The following is a 15,969-nucleotide window of genomic DNA, read 5'->3' as shown; positions in this document are numbered from 1 at the left end:
AGAAGAGCAGACCACAGCCCATTTGCTGCAATGCAGTTCATGCCCATTCAGCTGCACAACAGAAGACCTGGTTAAAGCGAAGCCAAATGCACTTGATGTTGCAAGGTTTTGGGCTCACATAGTTTAATGTGGCTCTTCGCCATTAGAGTATTTATATTATGTTTTATGTTTTTCCTTATCTTTAATTTTAAACTTATGTATGCTTCTGACACGATATAAATAAAATAACATGAAATTTTTGTACCAACAAGATTGTAAGACTGCAACTTAATTATTTCAGGGTTTCCTTTCGTATTTTGTGTTTTATATTAACAGTAGTGTTAGTTATTTCCTTTTTAGATGCTTTTGTAGTAAACAATTATTTTCTATAAGTAGAAATTAACTTATTCCTTGTTCAAAGTTTCGGCCTCAAAAGTCCTTTGATCACAACCTCATAATGTTCCTCCTGCTGTCCACATCCAGCTGATAGTTTCCATGTATTTGACCTTGTTTAAATTTTATGATATGGTGTTATCGTTTCTAAATTGCATTAATGTTCAAAAACACCGCAACAGATATATACTTACCAGATATTGTAATAGGAGTTGAATCATGGCTGAGGAATGATATATGAAATAAAAATCCACAGCCTGTTTCCAGTGATTCATCCGGGTCAGGAATGATATGAATGAAGCCCCCTCCTAGCTGCGATGATAGGAATTGTCGCACTCCTCTGGGGCAACGATTATTGAAATGAAATTATATTGGAGAGTGTTGCTGGAATGAAAGATGTCAGGGAAAACCGGAGTACCCGGAGGAAAACCTGTTGTGCCTCCGCTTTGTCCAGCACAAATGTCACATGGTGTGACCGGGATTTAAACAACGGAACCTAGCGGTGAGAGGCCGGCGCGCTGCCGCCTGAGCCACAGAGGCTCCGCAGAAATGATATAATGGATGCAGAAATTTTCTCATGGAACTGGAGTGTGTATTGTAGAGATATGATAGGAATGGTAGGAGGGTGAAAGAAGAAGTTGTAAACTACGAAAAAGTTAAAGATGACAAACACGAGTCTGCTCCGCAAGTTCTGCGTGTAACAGTTCGGAGGATATTTAAATAAGAAGTAGCTTTATTACATAAATGTTTAATATGGTGAGTCCAGGTTAGTTTATGGTCTAAATGTAGTCCAAGGTATTTATAATGGGTATAGATAGGGATAGAATACATATCGAATAGAAGAGGGTTCCGGTCATTTTTACGGCGATGGGTAAAGATCATCATTAAGCATTTGGATGTTGCAAGCTGAAGGCCATGGGAATCCAACCACAAGGTAGCCTCACTCATAAGTTGCGACATTCGCTCGTGGCATGTATCGATGTTGGTGTGAGATAGTTAAAGAACGATATCGTCAGCGTATGCTATTATGCAGGTGGAGCGCGTTATTAACCTGTCAAAATCGCTCATATAAAGAGCAAAAAGTATCCCGCTGAAAATGTCCCCTTGCGGTAAGCTATTTAACGTCTGCCGACTAGAAATAGGATGTTGCGGCGATTTTGTTATAAGACTAGCTGATGTACCCGTGCTTCGCTACAGGATTCTCAGGAGGACTGACTCTGTGGTTTTCCTAACTGAAGTGAACATAGGTCATTACAAAAACGTCAGTAGGAATGTAGCGATTGAAAGCAATGTTACCACATAAAATACTCAATCAAATGAAAAACCGCACATTTTCTCACTTTAACGAACAGTACTGCGGTACATGTAATTAATCTCATAATAGAACCGTATTGAAGATAATATATTAAAATTGTAAAATCCTTTTATTTACAACCACCTACTCACTAAAATTCAATACACTCATTGAATTATAAAATAATCATGAGGTGTCTTAAATAATGGGACATGTTTTCTTCACGCAGCCAACGCTAGCGGACACCTCACACTAGTCCTAAGGATTCCAAACTCCATTTTATGCCATAATCTGCTCTATTCATCTGAGAATTGCTAGAACTCTCCTTATATTCAAGATCGTCGTTACTCTTAATGAGTCTATTATTGCTGTTCTATGTTACATACGATTTTAGTTTTACTGCTAGCGTTTGAATATGGACTAGTTAACTTGTATTTCCTTCTGGCATCGAGATCATCTCTCCTACAAAATTTGCAACTATTGGAGATCACATCATATCAACCTTAGTTTCGTTGTTATGCGCCTTTTGACTGGTTCAGTTTGGACTCTTACTATTCAATGAACTCTATTTCAACTCTTGTTTTTGCATAACTGAAGGAACTCCATCCTCAATAATTAATCCACGCTTCGCGCATTGACGTATGTTTTAATGTCCATACTGTCTATTTTTTACTTTAACAATCCATGATAGTTTTTAACTTCACAGACTGCCATCGTTCAGTGTATTCCACGACAAATTCTTGCTGTTAATCTGTACATATTGCTACAATCTAAGGGCCTGTACTACGACAGCCAGATAAAAGTGCGGTATAAATTTATTTGGCAGTTTGGACATTTATCTGGAAGTTCGGTTGAAACCGCGTACTACGACTTTCGTTTATGTGCAATCTGGGAAAATATTCTCGAGTATAGCTATGCCGAAGTTGGAGAGGCTGTTAACGCTCTTATCTGGGACTTAGCTCTTATCGGGGACGCCACTGTAAAGAATCAAGATGGCTACTCATCAAGATGAATCTACATCTGCATGATGCTTTGCGAAATTAAGTTGTTACAATGTAATTTATGTATATATTTATAAAGTATGTCATGCTTCATGTCCAGCTATCACAGAATTCTTAAAGATTTCCCAAGCTAGCAAGTTGTTGCTACTGAGTATATCAGTAGTACACAAGCAGTTAACCACAAGCGTCATGGGTAGCCGTGGTCGTTAGGGCAGCAAAGTTTGCTAATAAGCAATTTTTCGTGGGTTCGAGTCCCAATAGTCTAACGTTTTTTTACCTTGTAAATGGTAGTCGGTAGGGTACTAGAGGTGATAGCACACATTTCCTAATCATTAAAATGCGTGTCAAATCTATCCGCGACGCACATATGGAGTAAAGGTATACGACGTTGTTCATGGCGATTCGTCCGTCGAATGAGGATGTTAAGGAGGTTATATTTCTTTTACTTCATAACAACTTGCTACAAAAGTATTTACGCTAAAGTGAGATAAATGCTTGCCAGTTACTATTCTCACGTTGTATTGAAAGGAAAGAAACTAACTACTTATTCAATTAGCAAACAATTTTTGAATTAATAATAAAATTAATGATCCCACACTGCATCAGTGGCATTAATTACGAATATAAACTTTACTTTCGTCGTAACGCGCAACTTCGTAAATAGTACTAGACAAAAAAGATACATAACCTGAATCTTAACTTTTGCGTCCAGGTTACATTTTCAGTCTTTTTATTTTCTATAACAATTTCAGTTTCGTTATACAGTTAATTAATTTTAACATTTCTTCGTATGTGGATATTTCAGTCCTAATTCTGTTTTTGACCTGGACTTCCACATTATAGCTTAATAAGAGTCTGATATTGGATTATAGTAATAAAATTTCAAAAGGAATAGAGCTGAACAAACGAAAACACCACGGAACACGTATACCACCGCGCTAAATTTCACTATATTTTCAGTAACCTTATTACCAACCCAATAAAAATGTTACTACATCTTCCGCATTACAATACCGTAGTTAAAATCCGTTGGTAGTACGCAAGAAAATATTTAACTTCTAGTTTGCAAAACTGCAGCCTACGTATCTGGCTGTTTATCTGACAGTCGTAGTACAGGCCCTAAGTCTAATGTTATATTATTACTTTTTGTTACGACACTGTAATTACTTTAATATGAGGACACAATTTTGATCATTTTAAGCTCAGGGCCCTGACCTAGTCTTTGTACATTAACGGCTGATGATGTTCGCTATGCCGAACGAAACATGTCCCATTATTTAAGACACCTCATGATTATTTTATAATTCAATGAGTGTATTGTATTGTATTGAGTAAGTGGTTGTACATAAAAGGATTTTACAATTTCAGTACTACGGTACCGATCTAACATTCCAAAGTTCCAGAGCTGGAATGATCAGGCCGCAGACAGCCGTGAACACTCCTCTGCCATTATTGCGTTAAATACGCACACTTCTCATTCCAATCAGTGCCTCAGAGTAGGGATTGAATAGCTTGAGTGCTATGATGAATCAGTGTGTTACGTACCAGTAATATTGGAAAATTTATGAAACAGAGGAATAGCATGCTAAAGAAGAAAGTCACCTAACTCCCCAGCTACTTCCCGCCAATATTTAGGCAGACTGTTACACTCGGTACGACCAGGCGAGTTGGCCATGTGGTTAGGGGCGCTCAGCTGTGAGCTTGCATCCGGGAGATAGTGGATTCGAACCCCACTGTCGGCAGCCCTGAAGATGTTATTCCATGGTTTCCAATTTTCACACCAGGCAAATGCTGGGGCTATACCGTAATTAAGGCCAAGGCCGCTTCCTTCACACTCATAGCCCTTTCCTATCCCACTGTCGCCATAAGACCTAACTGTGTCGGTGCGACGTAAGGCAAATTTTAAAAAAGTACTCGGTACGCAGCAGTATTCCTATCTAATGGAGATGAGTGGCAACAAAAGACAAAGCACATCACAACAAACAATGGTCAATGTAATGTTATTCTTGATCAATTTTATGAGCTTTCTGTATTGTAGGTCTTCAAATTAATTTTTTTAGACTGTGATATTAGGGCATCTTACAAAATTATTTATAGCGTAGACGGTAATTCCTTATTCTCTGACTTTACATACCGATTTTCATTAAATCCTGTTTACCCATTTTCTCGTGACTCTGCGCTGATAAGGACTTAGTAACAAAAATCCAAATTCATGAATATCTCTGATCATAGCCGGTATGGTAACAATGTATAAGATATAAATGATCAGAAATATAATACTATATAACTTTAGTTATGTAGTATTTATCGATACGAACTACTAATAACATAATTATTTATGGCCTAGATTATAGCGTCTTATTCCCTGACTTTGCGTACCGGTTTTCATTAAGATACGACCATTAATAACATAAATATTTGAGAATTCCATTGTAAGCCTTCCCCTAAACTATAATTTTTCTCAGCAGGAATACAATTATTTATGGCTTAGATTGTAGCGACTAATTCCTTGACTTTCCCTACCGATTTTTGTTAAGATACGTCCATTAATAACAAATATTTGAGATCTAAATTTTAGGCCTTCCCCTAAACTAACATTTCACTCTGCGTGAGTAAAATTATTTATGGCCTAGATTGTAGCGACATATTCCCCGACTTTGCATACTGATTTTCGTTAAATTTTCTTCAGCCGTTTTCTTGTGATGCGTGTACATACATACAGAAAGACAGAAATTACGGAAAAGTAAAAAGGGCATTTCCTTGTTACTGTGGGCATGACCGATACAGAGCAATGTACAGACAAAACTCTTATTTTATATATATAGATTACGTTATGTAATTGATTGCTGTAAAAGGAAAATGAAACCAGGTGGGAAATTCTTAGCAGAAAGACAATCCCATAACATATGTAATGGAATAGAGTCATATGCGCCATGAATATCAAGAAGCGTAGCTATGGTACTGTGGCGACGTGCCTTGGCCAATAGTAGATTGAGTACAAAGGTGTTTATAGCATCTTGAGTGCTATGGCCTTTAAGAAACACATATTGATTTTTTGGGACCAGGTTATAATATTCTAGCACCTAGAGAAATCTCTGTAGTAGTATTTTAAGAAATGTTTTCCTCATACACGAACTGAGAACAATCCCACGGTAACTGTGAAAATCAGAAGCTATCTTATTCGGTGTAAGGATTGGCACAAGAAAGAAGTCATTCCATTGATATGGCACTTCAAGTGTAGATAATATGGTATTATAGTATTTAAGAATCACTTGTTTAGCTGTGGAGACAACAACTGCAGCATACTGTAGGTAATGTAATCAGGGCTGGGTGCTGACTGAGAGGATGTAGGGATAACTGGTTCGAATTCATATAGGGTAATATGTTGTAATAAAACGGAAGAATAACAGTTGGAATCGGCTTGTGAAAAGGTACTTGCAGGGACGACATAGTCCGGAGTGGGAGAATGAAGAAACTCTTCAAGCACATCAGTCGGGATTATCGCACTTGCGGCATGTTGAGAAACACGAGTCAGTGTGCGAACAGCAATCCAGAGTTGTGTAACCGGTGTGGATGTTGTGAGTGATGAAATAAAGCTCCTCCACGCTTCCCGTCGCTTGGCATTAAAAACTCGGCGGGAATAAGCAATATGATGTTTTAAAGCGAAATAGTTGTGAGGCGATAAGTTTTTTCGATAAAGGCAAAATAATCTTTTACGTTTCTGTATAATGTTATGGCACTCATCATCCTACCAATGCAGACGACAAGGTTGCTGTGATTGAGGAGTTTGAACGACTTTAAAAGGGTGATAGATATTGATATAGCGAAAGATCTGCAGGAGTGAATCATATGTTAACATACGAACAGGCATGAAAGAAAGTTGAGTCGCGATAAAGTGGCAGAAGGTGTTCGCGTCAAAGTTCTTAAGGGATCATACGGTAGGAATATGTCTGGTGTCAAACAGAGACGGGTTCGGTCTACTGAGGCCGTACGTAATAATGGTGGGAAAGTGATCGCTTGTAAAGGTATCCACCAAAGAATGCCAGGTTGTGAGTGGTGCCATAGAACTACGACATAGAGTAAGATCTACTGCGCTAAGAGGGGAGCCTGTGGGAGTCAATATTGTAGGAGAGCCATCGTTGAGAATTATGAGATTATGTTGATATGTCGCGCTTAAGAGATGGGTACCTTTTGACGAGTCAGATTCACTACCCCACAATGTATGGTGACAATTTAGATCGCCGAGGATGAGGATCTTTGAGGCATGATCAAATTGAGCGAAATAGTTTGACCATTGTTCTTCTGAAAGATAAATATCTGAGGGGCAGTAGATATTGATAATGTATATATCGCGATAAAGTATATCGATACTAAAGGTGAAAGGAAGTTGAGTAGTAATGTGTAATGGTTGATATGACATGTTATTTTGAACAAGGAGTGCCACTCCACCAAATCCTCGCCCATCATATCGTTCAGTATTATAACCTGGAACAGAAAAATGATGACTCGGCAAAAACCATGTCACTTGTAGAGCTATAATCTGAGGGTGTGTTTGTTGAATAAGTAATTTTAGTTCATGTTGTTTAGTTAGGATGCTCCTGGCATTCCATTGCATGAGACTGGTCATAAAAAGAAAACTTAGAGTATGTACTGTCTTTTAGCATGTGAAGAGCATGAGATACTTGATGATTATCTCCAAAGTTGGATTAGTTGTGCAAGTTTATTGGTAATATCATGTCATAGATGTATACATTGGCGTTGGATATTGTCTAACAACGGTGTGTGCGACACACTTCCGGATACAGGACGAGCTCCTAAAGCGGGTGGGACAGATAGGGCGGTTGAATGGGAAGTGGATGGCAATGAAAGGGATTGAGAAAATGGAGCTGGAGGAGCACGGTTGAGATTTAAATAACCATCTCGGTCATATCCTGGTATAGGTCCAGGTCGAGGTTGATGAGTAACAATTTGAGTGAATTTGCGTTTTCTTGATTGTTCGGCAAGCATAGGAGATGTAGCCAGAGGTAGAGGGGGAAATTGTTGCTGATGCTGCTCAGGAGAATAACTTGGGGATGAAGCTTAGACAAGGCATCATTTAAAGGAGATATTTCCAGTGCTCATGATTTTCTTAATTTGGAGCTGGTGGTGTTGTTCGAGACAGGAGGCAGAACCAGTCAGATGGGGTCCTTGACAGTGAACACATTAAAGAATGTTTCTAGACAGTCTTCAGTAGAATGGGAAAGGGAGCAGCGACCACATCTGGTAGTATTTGCCTGACAATTCTTGTCTCTACGGCAAAGAATAGCATAAATACAAAGTATGTTACAAGTGTTATTATTTTTTATATCCACCTATTCAATACAAAGAGATCTTTTTAGAAATTAAATATTATTACAAAATGTTAAGGGACATGTTTCGCCCATATTAAGGGCATCATCAGCCTCAAACTCAAACCTGTATGGTGAAAAATCAGGATCCTGATTGCTCTTACAAGTCATAAAAAGATGATATCATTGTAGGTGTCTGTCCAAACATACAAATTGTTAGAATGTCCTTGGCTAAAATTGCAGTATCAAGCTGCATGTCAAAAGTTCACACAATTATACTTTCTGGAGCATAGAAAAACTTGTTGGGGTAGAGTAATAAACAGCTCAGTCTTTATAATGAAACAGAAATGTGCCTCCTTGAATACTCCTGTTAGAGGATCAGAAAAAGCAAAGCTGATAAACTGTCACAGATGCCAATGTCGTATGTTGTGAAAAGACAACAGCCTTCTTAAGTGGCTGCTCAGCTGCCTATAGTCTATTTAACTGGCTGAAGGTGTGAAAGTCGAATGCGTTATGATAAGATAACTGTCTTCTTTAAGTAATTGTGGAGGAAAAAGCATTCGGTTATCTTATCATAATGCATTCGACTTTCACTCCTTCAGCCAGTTAAATAGACTATAGGCAGCTGAACAGCCACTTAAGAAGGCTGTTGTCTTTTCACAACATACGAAATTGGCATCTGTGACAGTTTATCAGCTTTGCTTTTTCTGATCCTCTAACAGGAGTATTCAAGGAGGCACATTTCTGTTTCATTATAAAGACTGAGCTGTTTATTACTCTACCCCAACAAGTTTTTCAACGCTCCAGAAAGTATAATTGTGTGAACTTTTGACATGCAGCTTGATACTGCAATTTTAGCCAAGGACATTCTAACAATTTGTATGTTTGGACAGACACCTACAATGATATCATCTTTTTATGACTTGTAAGAGCAATCAGGATCCTGATTTTTCACCATACAGGTTTGAGTTTGAGGCTGATGATGCCCTTAATATGGGCGAAACATGTCCCTTAACATTTTGTAATAATATTTAATTTCTAAAAAGATCTCTTTGTATTGAATAGGTGGATATAAAAAATAATAACACTTGTAACATACTTTGTATTTACGTACATTTCAATACGGACCTAACATGAGAATTATAACGTGTAAAGAATAGCATACCTGCCAACTTTATAGAACCAAAAATCAGGAGATTTTGATATGAAAATCAGGAGATACAATTCATCAAAACTGCTTATTATACATGTCTTGCGCAATACAGGAGTACTATCGTATATATAATAACACTGATTGTCTCAAAAACTCGACTGTTACTCTATGAGGCTACAAGGCTAAAAATTACACACCTCTATTCCCTCACAGGAAGTATGTGAGTGAGATGATCGGTCTCTGATAAGCCTTCCGAAAACAGTATGAACTCATTCTCCACACGTGTGAACCAGTCATGCACTTAGATGCCATTACTTAGCAGATACATAGATTAGTATATTGCACCACGCACCCGCACGATTATGCGAAGCTATTTTTTACCGGGGAATAAATTTAAGTGTGCCAGAATTGTCTCGAAATGGCTCCTAAAAACTCTAGAAAAGTCACTAGTCGCTGTTTTTGAAATGTTATCACTAAATTACAAAATAGACTCCAAATCTAGCGACTAGTCTCTAGAATCGACTATACTGATGTGAACGAACACGGCACGTGAGAACTAGAGATTGGCAATCGATACATGCGTCGTGATATACAGGTTTCAATAAACATCGCACATTTCTCATATTAATAAACGTCGATATTTCATTTGAAAGTGGCCAATGAGCAAAGGACTTCCGGCCACTGGTGTACCAAGCTTAAATGGAGGGATGTGAAATAAATGTTTGAAGTTCACCAAAAAACAAGCTAAAATTGGGCGAAATAATAGGACAAACGGGAGGCGGAAAAAACTGTCGAAAATCGGGAGTCTCCCGCCTAAATTGGGAAAGTTGGCAGGTATGGAATAGGAACAAAAATTAACGGTTCAACCTCCATATAAACACTGTATAGGGAAACATGTTGAGGTAGCGCCTGACCACGAAATACTACTTAAACGGAGCCTGTGTACTACCTTGTTGTGTGACTCGGTAGTTAAGGCGCTTAACAGATTGGACAGGGATCATGGATTTTAAGTTTTTAAGAATCTCGGATTTAGTAAGTGTTTTTTCAACATCACGGATGATACCACACGCATAATGTTGGAATTGCGTATAAATGCTTTAACTTGAAGAGGAGTGAGAAGAGGATTAGTTAAGAAAGTATTGGCTTGCACTGCATATGAGAATTCAATCTGAAGGCGATTACGTCCTTTGCGAGTAATGGATTTTGCACTTAAATTATTTTCATGAAATTTGCGCCCCAAAGCCATCGGGTGCAAATGACTGATATTTTGTGGATTGGTAGATTCCACATATACAGTATATGGTCCATAGTGAGTACTGGGATACGTTTGTTACAACAGGAGGAGTAGAATCAGAGCGGGGTGGATCAGTACATCATTCCATATTTTGAGAAGAAGAATTGGATAATTGAGCGGAATCAATTAGTGAGTTATCATCTTCCTTACGAAGTTCTACTTCCCGTTCAACCTATAGCTGTGACGGATCAGGCGATTCGTCACCCCCACTATGCTCTGCCATATCACACGCACTACACTACACTATACTCCACCGTATGTTACTCGCAACTGCACACACTATACAATGCAACCGTTCAGGTCCGTTGCCAAGCAGCAACTCCTGGAATGTTAATTAAATGGAGCTAAAATGGACGCAATTGCCAATATCAAGGTTAAACATGATATATGAACCAGTGATCTCAATATATAAACAGGATACACAACAGCTCTGCTTTGGAATGGCAAAAATGTGACGTTCGTTTTTTGTTACGTTGGCAATTGTGTACGCATTGAATGTGAATTGGACATATGTGATTTTTATTGAAAAATATATTTCTAGATGAGATTTCATCCTTTATTAATGATAAAATGGTGAAATATTGTGTGGCGAATGGTTGTAAAGAGCTCCAGAGAAAAGGAAGTGGAGTTCAGTTTCATAGATATGTTATTTTTAGTACGTAACTAAGGAGGAAACTGGTTGATGTCGGACATAACCTCAAGCAGTTCATGGCCATAGACTGTTCATTCATTTATTTATTTTTATGATTTGCTTCTTTATACAGGTTACCATTTTCTCGGCCTGATATTCTGAAGAAGTGGGATCAAGCAATACACAGAGAATATTGGTTACCCATAGCATACAGTACATTATGCAGCAAATATTTTACACCTGATAGTTATCAATCAAGACCTGGTGCACCTGTAAAATTACTGAAAGAAGATGCTGTACCATCAATCTTTAATTTTCCAGGCCATCTGCAAAAAAGGTTATTACAAGATGACAGCTGGTTCGCAAAGAACCAGTCCTTAATCTGGTTAGTATTAGACCTAGGCCTATACAATTTGTATAGAAGAATACATTTTACAAATGTAGTATTCTTATCCATTTAAATGTTTGATGTGACTTTTTAATTGCAGAAAGAAGAGGAAGTGGCAGGTGTTTATGTTCAAGACCACGAGTTCCCTGAAAATATGAAAATAGATAAACAGACTCAGACAGATAATCTCCCACAATCTCCTGTGAAAACAGAATTGAGAAAGAAGATCAACAGGCTTCAGATGATTGTTTATTGCAGGAATAAAAAATAAGTAACATGGCTGAATTAATTTCAGATTTGCAAGAGAAGGGGTATCTAAATACAAATTGACTTAGAAAGCATTTTGAAATTTCATTTCAGTGGCTTTTCATTGCACTTCATAATGAACCAGTTTCAGAATTCTGAGGTAGGCAAACCAGCAAGAAGGTACAGTGATATCATGAAACAGTTTGCTTTAACATTGCACTTTCATTCCCCCAGAGCAGGGCTGTCCAACGTTCGTTTCTACGCGAGCACATTCACATGATAACTAAGGGTATGCGGGCGCCAGGTACGATTCCACTAATTCGACTACTGCTATCGGTACTACAACGACTATATAATAATAAAAATAATAATGATAATAAATCTAGAATTAAATAGTATATGAAAATATATTTACTCACATAATTAACGTGAAATCTGGCACTGCATGCTTGCTGCAAGTTGAGGAAAGTCTGGTGTGTAACTGGAACAGGCTGCTCTTAATGCGTCATCCAGGTGTGAGTCTGTCAGGCAGGATCGGTATTTGTTTTTTATTATGTTCATAGTCGAAAAACGCGACTTCACAAAGATAGGTTGAACCAAAACAAGATTGCATCTTCAGAGCAACACTGCGGGTAATGGGATATTTCTTACCGTTCACCAGAGTCCAGAAATTGCCACATGTTGCGTAGGAGGATTTCAAAGAAAGGTCTGACTGAAGGCTTAAAATTTCCATTTCTAATTCTTCAGGATTATAATTTTTGAATATTTCACACACCCTCCCTCCAAGCTCACAAACGTCAACAGAAGCGAAGGGATTATTGACAAACATGATCACTGGTTCAAGCATTGAAAACTGGCTAAATCTGCTACCAGGTTCGGACCCAAGAGTTTCAAGATGTTTAGCAAGAGGTGAAAAATCACGCTTGCCGCCATTTACTGTATCTGCCATAGATTTCAAATTTGGAAAATGTGAAAGGGAATTTCTATTTAAATGGGCAATCCATACCTTAAGTTTCTCTTCAAATGCATTGACAATACTTATCATACCTGAAATATTATGATCTATTCCTTGCAATTCGAGATTTAACTCATTTAATTTTGAGGTGATGTCTGCCAAGAATGCTAATTCGATTAGCCAAGATATATCATCAGGTTTGTGATAATATTTCTCAGGAGATGGTTTCATAAAGTCTCGTATCTCATCCAACAGGCAGCAAAACTGTTCGAGTGTTTTCCCCCTACTAAGCCACCTTACGTCTGCATGAAGGATGACGTCACCATACTCCGAATCTGACATACTTAAAATATTTCTGAACAATTGATGAAGAGTAGGTGACGATCTTATATAATTCACGACATGAGTTACAATTTTCATGACATGATCGAACTTTAAAACCTTTGCGCATAAAGCTTCTTGGTGAAGAATACAATGATAAGAAATAAATTTTGGAAATGATTCATCCTTAGTGCAAAGAGAAAGAAATCCATTATTTTTACCAGTCATAGACGGTGCCCCATCTGTTGTTATAGCGACAAGCTTTGACAGTGGTAAGTTACTCTCTTTGGTGAATTTAACGAAAGCATTAAATATGACTTCTCCCCTAGTACGTCCGTGAAGTGGCAATAGCTTGACAAATTCTTCCATTACTGTAAAATCATTAAAAGCTATTCTAGCAAATACACACAACTCAGCAGTGTCAGACATATCAGCACTTTCATCAAACTGGAGTGAAAAATGTTCACATGATTTCAAATCCTGATATAATTGAGATTCCATATTATTAGAAATCTGTTCAACCCGCCTAGCAACAGTTTGGTGAGACAACTTTTTTTTGCTAGTTGCTTTACGTCGCACCGACACAGATAGGTCTTATGGCGACGATGCGACAGGGAAGGGCTAGGAGTGGGAAGGAAGCGGCCGTGGCCTTAATTAAGGTACAGCCCCAGCATTTGCCGGGTGTGAAAATGGGAAACCACGGAAAACCATTTTCAGGGCTGCGACAGTGGGGTTCGAACCTACAATCTCCCGAATACTGGATACTGGCCGCACTTAAGCGACTGCAGCTATCAAGCTCGGTTGGTGGTGGTGAGACAACTGAAGTCCTTTGATTGAAGATATCAGTTCAGATTTATCTTTGTGAGATTCGGACAGAGATTCAGCGGCATTTAGCATAGCTTCTTTCACTACTTCCCCATCACTGAAAGCTTTTTTCCTTTTAGCTAGGACGTTACAAACTTTGTAAGAAGCTATTGTCACGTTACGCGCTTGCTGAACTGGCTTCTTAAACGCACATTGTTGTAATGCTAATTTAGATTTTAGGTCTTTCACTTTGTGTTTTCTTAGTTCAGAATTAACAGGAAATTCACTGTTAAATTTGTTGTGATTAGTCAAAAAATGTCGTTGTACATTACTTCTTTTAGGAACAGACACGCTGGCACTACACAATAAACACACAGACGTTCCTTTATTTTCAATAAAGCAATACTGGTCCTCCCATTCACTGTTAAAGTTATAATTTCTTTGCCTTTTAGCCATGTTAAGAAGAGTTATGTTTAATGAAATATAACTGATTATAAACTGAATAATTTAAAGTTTAAATAGTAATGAAGAAAAGCACACGAAACATGTTGAATGTACAACTTATCACAACACAAGGCACTTAAAACGTATTCCATAAGCCCTGCATAAGCTCACAAGTAATACTGAATGTTCGCCTGAAAGCTAGGAACTGGGAACATTCCAATTGCAAGACTTTCATAAATCGTTTGTTCATTGTTTACGGCACAGCTTTGTTGGGATTAAAGTTACTTTGTGGGCAAATTGGGTGTCCCATTGTCGTCCTGGTGTAACTCGGTCATGGTAGGTAGTTTATGGCACTGCAATCAAGTGAATCATAAGGAAGCGGTTCTGTTTGGCAGAATAAATATGCGGCTATATTTGGCTCCGTGAGTAGAGAGGGCCCTATACCTGGCGCTAGCCCCCCCACAGTGAGAGGTTTGTGGTGGATTTCCCTTTGTCGCAACTACTTGCATGTCGAATAGCTCTCTTTCTGAACCTTTCTTCTATCTCTTCAATAATTGCGGACTCGAGTCAGTTAGGCCTAGATCACATTTATGACTTACTCAAAGCTCTTTGTGTATTTGGAGGTATGGATATAACAAATTTCCTGACTTTGAGGATGGTATTTTTAAGAGAAAAATAAGAATATTTATTGAAATGCAAAAGTATTGTTTTCAATATTAAGTAAAATTTAATTTGGAAATTCATTGCGAAGGGCGCCATAAAAGGGCACCTTGGGCGCCGCGTTGGACAGGGCTGCCCCAGAGCATACAAATATGTGAGAACACTGTTTCCATTGCCACATCCTAACTGCATCAAGTCATGGATTTCATCAGTGAGCAGTTACTATGGGATGATAGTAATAAAGTTAACACAGGTTATGTTAATTTTGGTCAAATGCTTTCAACAGAGGTAGATGAATTGGCTAGAAAAGCTATAGTTTTTTCAAATTGTGTCATACAGGAAAAATTTTAAGTGTCCAGTGGCATACCTTTTTGTGAATAAGGTTCCTGCTGATCTACCGACACAATAAATAAAAAACTTGTCTTATTAAATTGTATGAAGTTGGTGTTGTGGTGCGTACTGTTACATGTGATCGGACTTTTGTTAATGTTCAAGCTCTGAGAAACTTGGGATGCTGTTATGAAGGTGAGCATGTTGTATCTCATTTTAAACACTCATCAACTGATTGTAATGTTTATGCAATATTGGACCCATGTCATATGCTGAAATTAGCAAGAAATACTTTAGCAGATAAGAAAATAATTAGAACTGTGGTTGGAGTTGTGAAATGGGACTACATTGTCAAACTTCATTCGTTACAGGAGAGTGAGGGCTTAAAGTTTGTCAATTCAATATCAACAGCATGTTCATTTTTATAACAAAAAAATGAATGTTTCCCTTGTTGCTCAAACCTTGAGTTCAGGTGTTGCAGATGCACTTGAATTCCTTGAGGGGCATAAGCACCCTGATTTTCAAGGTTCAGCTGCAACAGTTTCTTTCATAAAGAAAATATATAGATTATTTGACATCCTTAATTCTCGAAATGTCTTCGGCCAAGTATCCAAACAACCTTTGAGGTTAAAAATTGTGAATTTCTATTAAAATTATTTTGATGAAATGGAAAGTTTCTTAAATTCAATGACTATTGATGATTTTTCTATTTTGTTACATCTCCATAAAACATTTGCATTTGGTTTCCT

At 37.9% G+C, this 15,969-nt stretch overlaps 1 protein-coding gene across 1 annotated transcript in view; it reads left to right on the top strand.

The window, feature by feature from the left end:
- LOC136871809 (zinc finger protein OZF) overlaps nucleotides 1–12,672 on the top strand; it is a 44,208-nt gene extending 31,536 nt beyond the window's left edge. The window contains exons 2-3 of the transcript XR_010859824.2: nucleotides 11,206–11,457; nucleotides 11,561–12,672. The gene's annotated coding sequence lies outside the window, so the exon portion shown is untranslated. The remainder of the gene's footprint in view (nucleotides 1–11,205; nucleotides 11,458–11,560) is intronic.
- Nucleotides 12,673–15,969: the final 3,297 nt, after the last annotated feature.

This window comes from Anabrus simplex, chromosome 4 (assembly GCF_040414725.1).
Source record: "Anabrus simplex isolate iqAnaSimp1 chromosome 4, ASM4041472v1, whole genome shotgun sequence".
In the NCBI taxonomy this organism is placed as follows: domain Eukaryota; kingdom Metazoa; phylum Arthropoda; class Insecta; order Orthoptera; family Tettigoniidae; genus Anabrus; species Anabrus simplex.
The sequence above is the reverse complement of the archived record's forward strand: the minus strand, read 5'-3'. Positions and strand labels throughout refer to the sequence as shown.